The sequence below is a fragment of the Simochromis diagramma genome, unplaced genomic scaffold, assembly GCF_900408965.1.
Source record: "Simochromis diagramma unplaced genomic scaffold, fSimDia1.1 OVJJ01000449.1, whole genome shotgun sequence".
NCBI lineage: Eukaryota > Metazoa > Chordata > Actinopteri > Cichliformes > Cichlidae > Simochromis > Simochromis diagramma.
The window spans coordinates 263165-269163 of NW_024387274.1; the positions used below are offsets into that span (position 1 = coordinate 263165).

General features: G+C 43.3%; 1 long non-coding RNA gene across 1 annotated transcript; it reads left to right on the forward strand.

Moving 5' to 3' along the window:
- Positions 1 to 3536: 3536 nt before the first annotated feature.
- LOC120715581 lies at positions 3537 to 5679 on the forward strand. The gene is made up of 3 exons (XR_005691676.1): positions 3537 to 3790; positions 5298 to 5401; positions 5527 to 5679. It is a non-coding gene; the product is annotated as an uncharacterized LOC120715581 (long non-coding RNA).
- The last annotated feature ends 320 nt before the right edge of the window (positions 5680 to 5999 follow it).

Below are 5999 nucleotides of genomic sequence, written 5' to 3' on the forward strand. Positions count from 1 at the left end.
TATGTTGGTATGTTGGTATGAGAGCGTGCCGATATTTCAGACCGGTAACAGTGCCTACAGCAGGCTGCCTACATGTGCCCATGTGGAGGGTTTGAGTTTACATGTTTTAGCAACTGGCCCTGAATTTGACATAAAGTTAAAAATTACGAATCTGTATAGAAGCATGATGGAGCTGTGAGAGTTCACAGAGGCAGTCGTTGCGTTTAAAAGCTGGGAAATTTTGAGGGGAGTTAGGGAGTCTCGGAGATGTGGCCAAAATTTGATCTTGCACGCATTATGTGCAAAATCAGTTATAGCTACTGATGCTGAATCAAGTATATCATATTTATGTGAGTGCTTGTGTATTGCCGTGTCTGTACAGGTGTTCCAGATGTATGTTATGTGCTCGGTGAGAAATTGAAACTGTGTGCATGCAATAAGCAGGCTGGAGGTTTCTCACCTGACTTTAGCTGTTTTATTTCCAACAGACTGATGCTTAAATAAAATAAGAATAAGTGCTGAACATGAATTCATTATTAAACATCACTGAAACTCTATGCAGCCTTACTGACAATGTGTCCATAATTCACAAATATTATGGATGACATTCATTTATCATGAAATGTTGTTCACAGTCACCAAGAACACACAAAGTTATTCTTTACTATGAGCTGTACTTTTAATTTACATTACATGTGAATTTGCAAATGAATTCTATCATCAGGACATTTTACTGTTTAAACATGCTAACAAGCAGAGTTTGGTGCTGTGATCTTTGGTTTAAAACATGAAATTTAGTCATTTACAGTGCAAAGCCATTTTTCTCACCTTCTACCAATCTTAAGGCTTTCATAAAGAGTGAGTTCTGCTGCGGGCCTCTCATTGTCTGTGTGTAGAAATAGCATATGATGATATAAAGCCATGTTTTGACATTTAAATCCGTAATTTGTCTGATTATGTCACGATTAACACAGATGATCTTTTTGTTTTCTCGTAGCTGAGCTGGTGAGTCCTGTCAGTGTACGCCAGATGTTCATCTCCAACCTGAGGAACCGTCCTTTGAGCCCCAGCCATGTGGACTCTATGAAAAATCTGGTCCTCTCGTTAAACCACAACCTGGTTACGGGGACGAAGGCGTTTCCTTATATTGCCTTCAGGGGATTCTTTAACAAACTGCTGCTGACGACACCTTTCACCCATGTGCCAGAGAGTCAGTTGGAGAACACCACTCCATCTCCTCCTACCAACTCACCAGCTGGTTTAATGGTGCCGCCTGCAGGGTCCCACCTCCATTCACGGTTCCTCACACCTCTGCTTCCAGAGAAGGCAGATCTTTCTGTCCTCAAGGCAGATCAGAGGAACTGCGTCTGCACCCTGGATGTCGACGGCAACACCATCACCAGAGTCATTTCCACTGTGTATTGCACAGAGGAAAGGGAAATGACAAATCGATGGAGAGTTACGGACTACACCTCTGACGGCAGAGTAATCATGTCGGTTCTCTGCCAGTTTCTGAAGAGGTTTACACAGGGTGCAAAGAGGAAGCCTGCAGAGGAGGAGAGCAGCAGCAGGAGCCCCACTCCACCAAGGAAACGTCTCCGGCTGTGATCAGCAATGAAGCCTTTCCTGGACATATGGCATATGGATGTTACATATGGATGTTTCCTCGTGCTTTGGAGCAAACTTTCTAACTCCTCATGTCTGCGCTGTGTCTGGAAAGGCTGGAAACACCTCTCCATCTTACACAGAGACCATCATGATGCGGCTAGTCTGAGGAGTTATTTCTGTAAATATGTATATAGTTTTTTTGTATATTGAGATACACAGGTCAGCGTTTTCAGTGCGTCTTGCACTTTTCCTTTATTACTTTGTGCTGGCCTGTGTGTTGGATATGACTGCAAGGAATACAAGACTGACTTTATTATATAATCTGCGTAAATGAACCAATAATCCATGAAGACAGTGCAAAGTGTAAATTATCGTCTTCTGCATCTCAGACATTGGCGAGAATGAACAGTGTGGTAAGTAAAAAGTAATGTTCTGTCTCTAAAATGATGTCCCAAAATAATTAGAAAACATCTAGTCCAGCCTAGACGAATAAATGCATGAAGTAGTTTTTTCAGCGTCACTCTGAGACAGGGATATTTCTTATTTCAGAGATATTACGCAAAGAATTGGAATTGGAAGAAATCAGTTCTAGGTATTTGTTTAATATGTGCATTGAAGGACTGTCCTGGTCAATAAGGACTCCAGGGTTCCTCACAAGTGTTACTGGAGGCCAAGGTAATGCCATCCAGAGTAAGAATCTGGTTAAGATACCATATTTCTAAGATTTTCAGGGCCGAGTACAATAACCTCATTTGGATCTGAATTTAGAAGTCAAGAAAATTAGAGGCCATCCAGAGTCTTTATGTCTTTAAGACATTCCTGCAAGTTTAACTAATTGGTTTGTGGTATCTGGCTTCATGGATAAATAAAGTTGGGTGTCCTCTGCATAGCAGTGAAAATGTATACTATGCCTTCTGATGATACTGCATTTAAATTGTAAACAGAATGCGTCCTAGCACATCCATAATTAACCTTAGATAAATATGATACAAACCACTGCAGAAATCAATACCTACAGGATGCTCTAATTGCTTTAATAAAATATTACGGTCAAAAGTATTGAATGCTGCACTGAGGCCATGAGAAAGATGATGTATAACCTTCACTAAAGCTGTTTCTGTGCTTGTGATGAGCTCTGAAATCTGTGACTGAACTGGTTCAAATAAGCCATTCCTCTGAAAACTATCTGTTAGCTTTTTAAAAATATTTTTTTTCAAGAAATTTTTGATATGAAAGGAAGTTTTGGCAATTCGCCTATAACTAGGTAGGACAGCCGGGTCAAGAGATGGCTTTTTAAATCAGTGTTTGGTTTTTTGTGTGTCTATGACAGAACAGAAGTCTGAACAGACCAACGACCTGCCAGAGAAATCCTCCTCCAAGCGATCTGCTTCTCCATCCGTGGAGCGGCAGCTCAACGCTGGCCGGCTTCAGCTTGACGGTCTTCCTCCGGGGGACGGAGCTGTAGGCCCTGGTCTACGAGTGGGCCCAGGTACGACTATTGGACCGCAGAACCAGCAGCAGGGCTAAGCAGCCGGCCTGGGACTCCAAATTCCAACAATTCATCCACCCCAACCCCCTCAGAGGAGCAGAACGATGGAGAGGAGGAGGCAGCAGAGCCTGAGGATGAAGTTCAGGGTGCAGAGCTCGAGAGTTTTACAGTTTCTGCTCCGACCCTGCGACTCCTCAAGAGACTCTTCAGCTCCTAATACAGCTGCTATGGAGAGAAACCCCACTCAGTTTCAGCTGGATTCAGGATGTCATCGCTCTCCAGTGCAGTATCATGCGACACCTATCCATCAAACAGAAGGCCTCATCAACAGAGTGGCACTTTGAGAAGCAAATACACAATCAAGTGGAACATCAGAGGACATGAAAAAGGCTGAGCTACAGAACAGACTGAAGGCTGGGAGAACGCCATCAGCTTCTGCCTCTGGACTTGTGAACCACATAGGAACAGAAACGGTTAATAAGGAACCCGAGAGCACTGTAAATGCATGTGCCCAACAGAACTGCCCCACTGCCCCCACGATATGGCCCCACAGTGGCCAACAGAACCACAGGAGCCAGACAGAGCCCCAGGAGGAGTGTGTGAGCACCGATGAAAAGCCCTCCTTCTCAATCACCAGCAGTTCCTTCACAGATGCACCATCTAGAGGCAGCCAGGAGCACGACACAGTAAAGTTTGGATCAGCACCTACTCCAGGTACACATCAGAAATGTCAAAGCTGCAGTCTAAATGTATCACTTTATACAGCTAATAATAATAATAGTAATAATGATAATAATAATAATTTATTCTAAAATACTTTAAAGTGTAAGAGATAATGTACAGTAGCTATAGTGATTACGAGGGCCCCACCCTGGAGCCAGGCCTGGGGAGGAGCTCAAGGGAGTCTAACCAGAGACTGTGTTTTAGCCCATGCAGTCTGGCTGTGTACAGGCTAAAGAGATGGCATAGGCCCACCCCCCATGTGCTCCCACTTGGAGGAGGTGTTGTGGGGGTTTTGAGCAGTGTGTGTCGGTTGGCAGCCTTTATGTACATGGGATGATCATTTTGTTTTGGTATTGAGAATTGCATAATTCTATTGTATTAGTACTGACTAGTACATTTCTGGGATGGTGGCAGATGACCGAAGTGTGAATCCATTGTCACTGCTATGGTACAATAGTATTACAGTGCAATATTAGTGACACAGCACGAGTTAAATCTAAGCACAAAAACAGCCTTTAGTGTTTTCTCTGGAAATTGTAAGTACAAGTAAAAACATAACACTGTAGTTTAACAGTAATTAAAGTAAACTAAACTTGTAATTCTAAAGTCATCTTACAGGCTTGTTGTTTCCGCCTGTAGTACTAGCCAGGGCTGCAACTATTCATCGAGTAATTTGATTACAAGAAATACTCCTGCTGCTTCATTTAATGCATGACTCTTTAGAGCTTGTCACGTAGAGCTTGTTAACTTAACACTGATGTCAGATCAGTTTCTTTCACCAGCAGATGCAAATGTATCAGAGTGGATGGTGTTTGGTCAGTGAATTATTTATTTAGTTTACTAAGAGTAAGACAAAAAACAGCATTTCTATTTGGTACAGACTGCTCAGGTGGGAAGCTGACTTGGTATCTGACGTCTCTTTACGTTTACTTGCCACAGACTGGACAGAGCAGTGTCAGGTGACAACATACATGTTAGTATGTCTCAAAGGGGACAGTAAATCATGGGCGGACTATTGACAGATTTTACAAACCAAAATAACTGACATGGGCAAGACCGTATCGATCAGAGGTTCTGAGTTTTGATTCATTTTCGATGTGATAGGAGAGAGGTCCAGATAAACGACTGGCATTAACTGGGAAAAAAGTGGACATTGGTGTGGTCAGAAATTACTTCTGATAACAGTGCTTCTGTCAGTTTGCTGTAACTCTTCATGCAGTAGACACACCAGTAAGATGTGCTGTTGATTTTTATTGGGATCCTTGACTCCCAAAAACCCAAACACACTCATGATAGTTAAAGGAGATGAAATAATGTTGCAACAAGTTCTCGTGACTCTTTGAAGTGTGTTAAATGAAGTCTTTTTGTAGAATTTTTGCAAGTGTATCACTTTGTGCATCAACCAGTTGGAGTGACTTTTTAGACACTGAAACACTTACACAGCTGTGCCGTCATATTCAATGTCAGTTTGTCTCTTTTTTCCTCTCCTGTCCCTCAGACATAAAGGCTGCTCCTGCACTGACGGACTCACTGTTGCCCAACACACTGCCCTCATCACCAACCTGTCCAGCTGCATGAAGGATGGAAAAGAGGAGGATGGGGGTGAGTTTGTCACTCTGCGGCCACATGTGACAGTTTAAGAGCCTTCGTATTGCTGTGTTCTGCTATGAAGCACACCAAGATGTAATTAGCTTCTAGCGGTTGTGTGTGTTTGTGTGTGTGTGCAGAGATCGAGCTGGACAAACTGGATGCAGAGATGATCAAGCTCTTGGCCTATCAGAGGATCCAGCAGCTCTTTGCTCCCAAAGTGCCCAGCACTCAACCTCCCCCCACCACCAGCACTACCCCAAAAACCTCAGCACCCCACCCAAACAGTAAGACACCTTTGCACGACAGTTTAGTCTGTTTACTTGTCAAGAAGTCAGTTTTTCTGCTGTTTGATTGCTGTTTTGTTCTAATTATTAAAACCTACACTCTCCTCCTTCCAGGTCAGAAAAGGTGCAAGCCAGAGCGGTCTTTTACCCTCTGACAGGAAGAGGAGCAGCTGTCAGCATGTGCTATAGGACGTTACACATAGGATCAGGTAGGACATTCAGTCGCTGTGACTTTGACCCTGCTGCATTCTGTGCCCTGGCTCTGAGCCACTCTTAGGTTTCACCTGTGATGGGGAAAGGTTCACGTAGGAGAACAGTATTAAAGC